Source organism: Pelophylax lessonae (assembly GCF_965119305.1).
Source record: "Pelophylax lessonae genome assembly, chromosome: 4".
Classification (NCBI taxonomy): Eukaryota; Metazoa; Chordata; class Amphibia; order Anura; family Ranidae; genus Pelophylax; species Pelophylax lessonae.
In genome coordinates, this window is record NC_138771.1 from 163,530,559 (window position 1) to 163,542,603 (window position 12,045).

At 40.9% G+C, this 12,045-nt stretch overlaps 1 protein-coding gene across 1 annotated transcript in view; it reads left to right on the top strand.

The window, feature by feature from the left end:
* EXOC4 (exocyst complex component 4) overlaps positions 1-12,045 on the top strand; it is an 809,165-nt gene that overhangs the window by 347,688 nt on the left and 449,432 nt on the right. The window lies entirely within an intron of this gene.

The window sequence follows — 12,045 nt, forward strand, 5'->3', positions numbered from 1 at the left end:
ACCAAAAAGTGTGTACACCCTATCTATAGTGACTTAGGGGTTAGCACTGCTATTTTGCATCACTGTCCTGAGTGCCTGTCGGCTAGGAGTTTGTATTCATGTACTCAAATGGCCATAAACACTTTTAGAGCTCATAATGTGCTTTTGTGTTACAACTGTCAGTAAAAAGCATGTGTTATTTTGCGTGTTGTGAGTGTTCGATTTTCTAAAGGCAGAAACGTGTATTTTAGTTTGAATTATGTATTATAAAGTAAGACCAGCTATTTTTGCCATTATGTTACAAGTATGCTTTACAACCCAAAGCAAAGTACTAACAATAATAAAAATGTTTTGTATAAAAAAAAAACACATTTTGTTTAATCTGTGCTTTTCATTTCAATATCTTGTTCTTAGATTACAGCACTTCAAATGCATATCTTTCCAAAATATTAATTTTCCTTAATGCAGGGAGCAAAATTGAAAATTGCCTTCACCTTAAGAGTGAAGTAGATATTTTGTCTGAGCATTTCATTTCTCATTTACATTTAAATTATCCAGTTGGAATGTGCACAAAGTCTGAAGATGCCTCATAACTGTGTGAGCTTCAGCCACAATAATTACTTGGGGGCAATGGATTCCAGCTGACAGGCAGTCAATATACACATTTTTGGGACAGACTCCTATTTCTTCTGCTTGCAATCAGTTCAGTAAATTGTGCTTTATAATTTATTTCCTCTCAAGGCATTTGGGATTACATAAAGCTTGTTTGCCAGTGTTGACCTTAAAGCTAAACTCTAGGTACAAAAGCTTTCATTTAAATATATTTCTAAATAGCAGTAAAGAAAAAAAAACTTTCTTTTTTTATATGCACCGGTTGCCTGTGCAATCTCAGTTATTGCCTTGTAAAAGTAACAGGACATCATCACTATACTGTACATAGGCTGTTCAGAGAGCAAAGCTATGGAAGGGGCTCAGCTTGTCCACCAACTACAGGTTGCCTGTAGAAAACTACAAGAGGGGCAGATACAAGATCAGAGAAGAGGAGAAGCAGAGGGAGCAGAAGTGATTGCTTTTGATAACACAAAACTCTTGCACAGTGACGACACACTGGGTTACTGCACAGCTTTGGAAAAAATGCACACAGATTCAAGTATGAATACACATGCCTTTTGTACTTGGGCAATATGTAAATTTTATTCAATTTCCATATATTATTTGGATTGATATATTATCACATCCCATTTTCAATGTAAAAAAGTTACCAAAAAATGCTGCGATTTTCAAGGTACCCACTATCATTTACATCACAGCATTTTGCCCACGTTTTAGTTTAATACAAAACATTAAAATGTTCAATAAGTGACATAAAACAGTGCTAGCAAATTTAAAGAAAAGTTTCTAACCCATTGATCCCTACCATAAAAAAAAATGGTAGAAATGAATCTGAATTGTTAATTCTCTTGTTTTGCACTGGAAAGATTTTCATGTTTGTATTCATTTTTTTGTTTGCCAAGTTAGAAAATGTTCTGTACTTTGATTAACAGCATGTCTATGAAGTTGATGATAATCTGGATCTCCATTGGCTAGTTCTTTACTTGCTGTGGCATTCTACATGCCTCAGGTAGAGGGAAAATATTGTACAAGTTAACTGTAATTTATTGGGGATTCTCCATATATTTTCCATGCCACCTTCAGAGGTTTCTGAAAAACAGCACTGCCAGGGCTTTTAGCTACATCACTGTCTGGTTTCTTTTTTACATTAGTAGATTGTTTACATAAAAAAAAGGTTTTAGTAATTAAAAATTCTCAAAATGTTAAAAGCAACATAGTTTTTGACCACAGCCACATTCTTTTTTTGGATAGTGACAATTTCAGTAGGTGCAGCTCAGCAGGACTTTTCAAAGTGGTTTTCCCAGCCAGCACTTTGAAACCTCAATCTAATGGATAACTTCTAGTATGGAAATATAAATCAAAATAAGAAAAATTGGATACAACTGAAGAATATTGTATTATTATAAGAAAAAAACTTTAACTTGCTTTGATCAAACTTATTTTAATTCTTCATTGAGGTTTTATAATTTTTATATCATTTTTAATAATTTTTTTTGCTATAAAAAAAAATCTTTACTTTACAAATACTGTAAACTTTTAATAGTGGATGCACCAATTGTGCTGGGTTTTCTAAAGAGAGGGAAATGCAGAATCAGATTGTCTTTAGTCCGTCTCTCTTAAATTAAAAGCCTTAAAGGCCCTATATGAAGTGATCAGTTAGGCTGAGAAGTAGGTGGGTTGGCTGAGTCTCTCATGTTGTATATTTTAAATTTTAGGTTATTTTGTTGAGCTCTGTAAGCGAATTTCAGCTAAAGTTATCCTGGAAACCTATAAAAAAGCCCAGAGGTGCACTCATTGGTGTGTGTTGTAACGCTTAAATATTCAGTGTTTGATGCTTATTGGCTTTACGAAAATAAATTTTTTTTATAATGTAACAAGAAAATATAGTGTCAGTGTGACAGCCAGGAAACTAGTAAACAGGTAATAACAGTCCTAGCCTTCCCTTACTAAACTAATAAAACCAAGGCTCTAACTTTGCCTTGGGAGTGATACCGCTGCTTTCATACATAGAGTTCTTAACTGCAGACTGCTGTACTGGGGCTTGGATTTTTTCTGAGACAAATTTTTAGACAAAAAAAGTGGAACTTTTCTTAGAAAATTAGATCCTGCTAGATTATTTCAGTCTGGCCCCTTTTTCAGGTATAGTTATGGAAGACATTAAAATAAGTGCCTATACTGTTTAAAATTCAGTAATACACCGCCTTACTCTGCTCTGCAAATGGTCAATTGCTCTACTGACAGCCTTAAAGCGGAATTAAAGTCTCCTATCTTTTACAGCCAGGGAAGCTGCTTCTGTTTGATCGGCAACTGCCATGGTTCTTTACATGTGATCAGTTATGACACCAGCCATTTGATCGTTTGACAGTTTGGTTGAGAACACAAGCAAATGTGATAGTTAGCACTCCCAGCATTCCAGGAATATATTTTTAAACCATTTAATAGATGGGTTTAGTTACGCTTTATGATTTACTGCTGTTCAGGGGCTCTGGTCTTCAGCAAAATGGCAGCCTCCAGCAAGAAGTAACAGGAGCGGTACAGCAATTTACAGCACACACTATATTTGGTAGCATGATTTCTAATGTGGGATGTATGTTCCTTGACAAAGAACTTTTTTTTTTATCAGGTTGTTATGGGTAAAGTTCTACTTAAAATTCTACTGCATCTTCGTGTATTTATTTAGTATTAAATAAGAATACATTTGGGCTTTAAACATTTTAGTATATCAATATTACTGTCTGAAAAAAGGTCTTAGTAGTGCAGCTTGAATCAATTTTAAGGTTACCATACCTAGGGAAGATTTTTTCAGTTGAGTTTTTAATTAGCGACCAAACTCATACCTGTTTAAATCTCACTTTACCCTGTCACAAATTCACTGGAGATTCTTATACTTACAGAACTGAATGGAAACTGGTAAGTAGCTTCCAGACTCACTGTTCAGTGGCATAGCCTGAAGTCACTATTGAGGCATTTTCCTTTAAGAATACCGCAGACACTTTCCTGGCAGCAGGGTATTCATCATTTTGTCTTTATTACAACACTTCACATCCATCTTTGTGCAAGTTAATTTGTCTAACATATGAAAATACAGCCCTCGGATAAGAACTGTCTAGCTGTCTTTTGGGATATTTCTTTAGTGTTTCCAACCTACGCATTATAAACCAGATTAAACATTTACAAACCAATTAAACTAGATAGCAAGGCTTTATTTTCCCTGCAGCTGTCATGAGGATCTCACACAGACTGGGAAGTTTATGAGATAGCCGCGTAGTTTTGCTAACCAAAGCACTAATTGGTTTAGGAGACAGTTTAAAGTGCCATTTATCAATACTGTAATTTAATAGTCCCAGATCCACAATGATTTTAGGCTAAAATAATGTGACATGCAGTTCCTGTGTTTTTACACACATAATTAGTAGGGCACTTTGAAACTATTTTAAGACTATCATACATGGGAAAGATTTTTTCAGTCCATTTTTTTTTTTTTTTTTTTAATTTCACTCTGAATACCTGTATACATTTAACTGTAAAGAAAATAAATAAAGATTAGGTTATTGTACTCAGTTACAAATTTACCACTGCGTCTCTGCTGGGGTGTTGATTTTTGACAGAGAATGGCCAAGAGCCATGCCCTCAGTCCAACTCCTACAGCATGCACCAAATAAGGGACATACAGATTTTGAATACCTATTACCCCTTAACAAAGCACTGTTTTTGCCTCCTCTTGTATTTGCAGTTCAGTTTTGCTCGCCAATCCTCAGGAAAGACATTGAATAAGAAAGAGTTCAGTGAAGGCAAACAAAATGAATAAGAGGAATGGGGGACCGCAGCTATTAGGATCAATTACATAGATTACAGTTATTCACTCTGGGGTGGAGGCACTTACAAGGGATATGATTACAACGTAAAAATATATCAAAGGTGACCTCACGCAACTGTGATAAAATGTTTACTTTAACGCCCCTACCTAAAGAGGAGACAAGGCCAAGATTTGACAGTAGTAGTAAAGGAGGTTCAGGAAGCTATACTAGCTGAGAGTGTCAACAATGTAAAACAAAAACCTCAGGAAGAAGAATATACAGGGCTATGGGAATTGGATCAGACTAGCTTTTTCAGCACAATTGAGTTGATATCTGGAGAATTTGGTGGCCGAATAAAAACCTCAAATTCATTGTTGTGTTTCTCAAACCATTCTTGAATTCATCTGACCAGGCCATTTTCTTCCATTGCTCTCTGGTCCAGCGGTTCTAATGCTCACGTGCCCAATGTAGGCATTTTTAGCTGTGGACACGGGTTATCATGGGCACCATGATGTGTCAGCCCCAAACAAAACAAACTGCAATGCACTGTGTGTTCTGACACTTTAATATTGGAACCACAATTCATTTTTTCAGCAATTTGAGATACACAATCCAGCCTTCACTGTCCACTGGCATCAGTCAGTCTTGGCTGTTGATTCACTGGTTTTCCTTCCTTGGACCACTGCCAACCTGGAACATCCCACAAGAGATGCAGTTTTGGAGTTGCTCTGACCAAGTCGTGTTGCCATTACAATTCGGCCCTTTCAAAGTTGCTCAAATCCTTACGTGTGCCAATTTTTTCTGCTTTTAGCACATCAGCTTCAGTAACAACTTGTTCACTTGCTAGCTAATATATCTTACCCGCTTTCAAATGCTATTGTTATGGGATCATCAATGTTATTCACTTTACCTGCCAGTGGTCATGATGTTATGGCTGGTTAATGGTGAATGTACATACAGACAGTCCCCAGGTTACAACCAAGATAGATTATATAGGTTTGTTCTTAAGTTGAATTTGTATCTAAGTTCAAACAGGTACATTTTTAAGTTTAACTCCAGCCAAAATAATATTTATCTTTTGTTCATTGACGGACACAGCTCTCTAATATTCTGAACCATTGGTTTATATTGCCCCCTACAGGAGTATGACACTAGGCAGAAAAAAGACTTGGCTAGGACTATGGGCAGTCCTAGGTGGTATACTCCCCCTCTCTGCTATAGGTCTTCAGTTTTTTTTCTGCCTAGTCAGAAGTTAGGGCCTAGTTCCCTGCCAGGATCTCTGGTTCTGGCAATTTTTTCCTTTTACCTGGCCTTTATTTTTTTTTCCTGCGAGATCTACAGTCAACTGCCAGACTGGGCAACATGCTGGATGATCTAGATCCAGTGGTCACCCCAGTCTGGCCAGCGAGCGTGCACAGACCACAGCTTCCTGCTAGGTTGGCCGCGGCATAGCCCCACTGAACGGGGGCTGGCCTGGGAGTTAAATGCCTTGTGAGGTCACATACGACCAGGTCTCGGCCTGAGTCGCAGCGTTCCTCCTTGCCAACAGCCCCCCCATTTCAATCGAGCAAGGAGGTTCTGTCTGAAGGAGTGTCCCCCTGGTTCCTGGTGTGGTGAGTAGCTGTCCCCCCCTCTCCCCTTGGATGATTTTGGGGTGGACACGGGCCCCTCCCTAGGATAGTCGGACTTATGGGTTCCCCTCCTTCCCATCAGAATGTTGGTGGTCCCTGTAGGACATCTGGTTCCCCATCCTGAATCTGACTCGGCCGCCGCAGACATGGCCCACACTGGCAGGTCTGCAGCCACGCTCCCTGATTTATTAGATAGTGAGGATGATTCCTCCATGCCTGTGACTGCGCCCGAGATGGTCCTGGTAGACGCACTGATTGTATCTGTGCATGAAACTTTAAAAATTGAGGATGCAGCTGAAGTAGCGGCAGAGGTGGTCATCCCCTTTGGCACTTACAAGCCGTCTCACGTGGCAAAAGGGTTTCCTTATCCCTCCTATTTTGACAGATTTGTTGCAAAAGAGTGGGAACATCCAAAATGTCCCTTTGTGGTTCCTAAATGCTTTGCAGTGAGGTACCCCTTTGAGGAGTCCTTCCTCAAGAAGTGGACTGTTCCACTGGTGGTGGACCCCCCTGTTTCCAGGTTGAACAAGGCAACCATGATCCTGGTTGAGGAATCTCGGGTTTTTAAAGATCCGGCTGATAGGAAAGCGAAGTATGTGGCTCGCAATATGTCCACTGTTGCTGAAGCGCCGGAGAGCAAAGCCGCCATGTCAGGGGACACTTTTGTTCCCCAGCTCAGCTGGATCTGATAGTCCAAACACTGCGGATTCTTGTCCCATTTTCCCATAACCTCCCTTTGCAGGGACCTCGTATGGAACTGCGCAAATGGAACTGCTTCGAAGGTAGACACCATTAGGCCCAGCACCCGCATGCAAGTCCGGAGGGACGGCCATCTCCTGGACAGCAGGGTGCGAATTGCAGCCTGCAGTTTCTGGTTAAGGCCGAGTCCAGAGCCAGACATACATAGTCCAGCTTTGTGGACGGAACTAGGACAGACTTCTGAAAATCGGAATCCAGCCGAACTCCCTCAGTGTTCGTATGGTGATCTCCAGGTTTTCCACCAGAGCACTCCTCTCGCAGAAGGAGGTCGTCCAAGTAGCCCAGTACCTGGATCCCCCGCTTACGGTACAATGCTAGCAGAGGGGCCAAAACTTTTTGTGAAGACACGAGGAGCGGAGGCGACACCAAAGGGTAATGCCACAAACTGATAATGGTCCTCTCCCACAGGAAAGCGGAGGAAGCGGCACATATTGGAATGTGAAGGTAAGCGTCCACAGCTGATCTCCCGGTCGCCGGCGGCGCTGCCCCCCGCCCCCATCACCAGCACAGCACCGTGCCCCTACCCTAGGAGGTGGATTGAAAACCCCCACCCCACAGCCCCAGCATAAGTGAAGGGGGGCAGATGAGGGGGTGAGATGGCCCACAGGGACCACCAAATCGATGGAGGGGGTGCATAATGGGAAGGAGGGGAACTTGGAGGTCCAACCGTCCCATGGAGGGGCCCATGTCCACCCCAAAACCCCCCAAGGGGGAGATGGGGGACAGTTACTTGCCATACCAGGAACCAGGTGGGAACCGCTCCAGACAGAACCTCCTCTCTATCGAAATGGGGGGCTTTTGGCCAGAAGGAACGCTGTGACTCAGGCCTAGACCCAGTCATAAGCAACCTCAGGAGGCGTTTAACTCGTAGGCCAGCCCCCATCCAGTAGGGCTATAGCCTATGACGACCTAGCGCAGAGGTGAGGTCTACGTGCGCTGGCTGGCCAGACGGGGGTCACCACTGGATCTAGATTACTCAGTCCAGTCCGGCAGTTGATTGTAGATCTCACAGGAAGAAAAACCAGGAGAAAAAAAATCTATCTAAAAGAAAAAATTGCCAGGACCGGAGATCCCAGCAAGGAACTAGGTCCTTACTCCTGACTAGGCAAAAGAAGAAAAAAAACTGAGTACCTATAGCAGAGAGAGGGAGTATACCCTCTGGGACTGCCCATCGGCGTAGCCAGACAGTTTTTTCTGCCTTGTGTCCTACTCCTGTAGGTTGCAGTATATCAATGGTAAGAATATCAGGAGCTGTGTCTGCCAATAAACGAAAGAGAAAGCACAATATATAGATTTGGGTAACCTAATTGGCAACCACAAATTTATTGAGACCCAGGACTGAAAATATTTAATACAACAATACCGAGATTTTTGTAATCAAGATAAAGGTTATTGGGTTGGTTTTAAAACTGATTCAGTTTACCAGTAGTTTGGGGGTCACAGGAATTCTATCTAGGGAAAAAATAGGTACATTTTGTTTTATTAGTGGGTATTAGAAGAACTCTAACAAAAGAGGGAGGATATACCACAGATTTAGTTTTTTTTAATATCCCGTAATTATAGTGGAAAAGTACAGTAGAAGAACCATTAAAAACGGGTCAATTTAATGGGGAGGATATACTGAACTTTAACATTTTGTTTGTTTCTCTTATGCTTATCAAGCTTCATTTCTCTCTAATTATTGTTTGAGTTTGCTTTATGGAGAGTACAAATGTTTTTATTTGAAAGGCACTGAAAGAGTGTGGTCTTTGTTGTTTTGTTCAAATATTTTGCAGTTTTTGTTGTGTTTTTTTTTTTATTTTTTGGTTTTTCTTCTGTTCTGAAAAGGTTTAACAGGTTTTGGTTGGTATTTAGATTCTGTGTCCACTAAAGGCATTGTATTTTTGTAGGAAGGTGAACCAAAGAGTCAGAGAGTTTTTTGTTTTTTGTGGGTTTTGAGGAAAGTACAGGTTGTAGTATTCCCCTTTTGGTCAAAGCGGAAATTTATAGCTGTGACTTGCAAGAAGGTAAGCTCTGTTCCTTCAGTGAAAGGATAAAATGTCTTAAGGTATGTAACTGTGGAGGTCTGGTTAATGAATCAGATAAAGATTAACTGAACTGTATTAATTGAATTAGTATTTTTAAAATCAGTCGTATTAGGCATACTTTACTTCTTATCCGTTGTAGACTATTTGATTTTTTTTTTTTTTTAAAGCTGAACAAAATCTGTTTGGGTAGTAAGTGGCAGTGTTTTCTATTTCTACTGTCTGCCCAGAGGCTCCCCTCCACCATTGTTTGTTGTGTTTACTGTATCTCAATCTCTATTGTTGAGCACATCTCCTCTATATTTTTTTTTGGGGTGTAAACTCAGACTAGTCAGTGAAGATATTCTTGTTATCTTAATTTTTGTGTCTCCACTACTGTGCATATTCTAGTGGTAGACTTGTTTGGGTTGTGTATTGGTGTATAGATACTAGGAATGCACCGAAATGAAGATTCTGGGCCGAAAACAGAAACCAAAAATTCAGGATGCCCTTGGCCGAAAACCGAAAATGACTTTTTTCCCCCCAAAATTATTTTAAAATAGTAGGCGAGGTTAATTACCCATGGTATTTGTATTATGCAGCATGAGGGGGTTAATGTATTGCCACTGATCACTCATGCATTAGTGATCGACCAGTGGCAGTTAATTAACCCCTTTGTGCTGCATTAGTGGCACCAGTGTCAGTGTTAATAAGCACTGGTTGCACTGACACTGATACTGGTTGCACTAATGCCGCACACTGATACTGAATTTATAGATACTGTATTAATAAATAAAATAATAATAATTAAAAGATACTGAGTTAATAATTGTTTGTAATAGCATAAACAACCCGGCATCCCTCCCCTGCACATTAACCATTGGAGCCCAGCCTGTGTACCTGTCCATAGCCAATAGCTCACCAATCCAATTATTACAGCCCTGGATGGGTTAATTAATCTGGGATATGTGTGTATCTGTATGTGGGGGAGACTTAATTATTTCTGAAATTTTATTATTTTTTTAAAGGGGAAAAAAGATGATATATATTGATTTGGGGGTAATTACTTTTAATATCATCTCTATTAAGAGAGAGAGATTGATCACCTTCCGCAGCACATGAGGGAGGAGGTGGGTGGAGTCACTCTGCAATAGGCGTGGAGGAGGATGAGGAAGATCCTCCTCTGCTCTGCATTCTGTGTCCTCTCCTTGGGACGTCACTGGTTGCTAGACGCCAGTCGGCTGGCCATCCTAGCAACCAAAGTAGCTCAGAATAAAGCTGCCTGCACCCGGCGGAGGAACTAAGCGGAGATACCTGCCTGACAACTTGGCTACAGATATTAGCGGCCGCTAGCACTTCACCTGCGCTGTGCCCCCCTTCCTCGCGGCGCCCATTCATTTTCGGCATCTTTTATCACTTTTCGGCTGAAATGGGATAGGCCCATTTTCGTCCGAAAATTTTGGTTGCCGAAATTTCGGTGCACTGAACTTTTTGTGCATCATGGAGAAATTGGCGGCCAAGATCGCTAAAACTAAAGATAGTGATGCAATGATAAGAGCAATGGCGGAATCTCAAAATCCATGACACCAGGCACAAGAGTATGTAAATGTGAAGCTAACAGAGAAAAAATACAGCCAACGTGAGGGTAAGGCTGTACTAATTTTTGCTGCCTGCTGGTTAGCTAAACAGTGCAAACATTTAATGTTGCAAAATCCCTTAAGGAGGATCTGGAAATAGCCAGAAGTAACACCTGTAGTTTAAATGTTTTCATGACAAATTCTAATGCTAGCCAACTGCAAACAATGATAGACAACATACAAAGTGGATGTGTTGGCATCTGCGTATGCTTCCTTTGGCTGCAGAATTTTGCAGGCTGCTGTTTAGAGGGTCTGTTTCCTATTTAAGGGTGTATTGCTCAGGTTGGCTATTGTGTTTAGCCTTGGGATTTTTTGTTGTCCCACTCTTCATGTTTGACACTGCTTGGGGACATACCAATGGTTCAGAATACTGGAGAGCGGTGTCCGTCAATGAATGAAAGAGAAAATTTGATTTTTGACGCACATAGCACCCGCCTCTCTTTGAATTTGTATTACTTCTGACACTGCGTGTTACAAAACTGAAGACCTATAGCAGAGAGTGGGAGTATACCACCTAGGACTGCCCATAGGCGTAGCCAAGTCTTTTTTTTTCTGTCTAGTGTCTTACTCCTGTAGGCGGCAATATAACCCAATGGTTCAGAATACTGGAGAGCTGTCTCCGTCAACTCAGAGAAATGGATTTTACGGTAAGTCAAAAATCCAATTTTTTAAGTTTTGGACAGCATAGGTAAGGGTTAACACCCCTGTAACTTTTGTTTTGCTGTCTGTATCCCTGTTCTGAAGATTTCACCTCACTTTCTGTCCCGGTGACAATTGGATTTTGAACATTTTTGGTTGTCGTGGAAACAAGGCTTGGTGATGAAGCTTTAGTGGAGACACCTTTTTCCCATGATAACTCTTACAGTAGTAAATATCCCTTCCTAGGGGCAGATTTCCTCTTAACTCCCTGTTGTCTCCCTCTGTTTGAAGACCTGAGTCTTATGTACAGTAAGCCGGATGTATGTAACTCAGGGACTGCCTGTATATGTTTCAATTTTAACCTGCTAAAGGATTTTAAACCTTGTTTAGTTTTGTAATTTTCACACTTTTCTTGCAATGGGCAGCTGGTCAGGCAATGTACTTATTTCTTCATACATCCCTGCTTCACCTCTCCACTTTCAGCCTACTCATAGACCTAAGGTCGTTAGCAACTCTCCGTTTTATCAAGGGGGGGGGGGGGGGTGGATCCAGGATGCAGTACAGCTCCTCCTGGAAGTAGCAGAGTGATCTTTCTGGGTTTGGCAGTGGAGTATAAATCTCAAGAGTAGATGAACAGAACTGCAAATCCATGTTGCTGATAAAACAGTTCACATAGAAATATTTCTACTGTGTATGTAGCTGTTTGTCTATGTAGTTATGTTTAGAAGATCAGTTCGCTACTGGTACAGGCTGCATTTCTACATTTGCTACTAAAGTAAGTTCTGCCTACATTTTTATACTTTCATCCATTTTAGGCTTAAAGTGTTTTAAGTCAGAAGGTTTTTTATCTTAATGCATTAAGATAAAAAGCCTTCTGTGTGTAGAGCCCCCCTAACACTTACCTGAGGTCCCTCTAGCTCCAGTGATGTTGTAGGAATGTCTCAGCCACCCGGGACTCCGCTCCTCATTGGAACAGGTGCACCTGAGC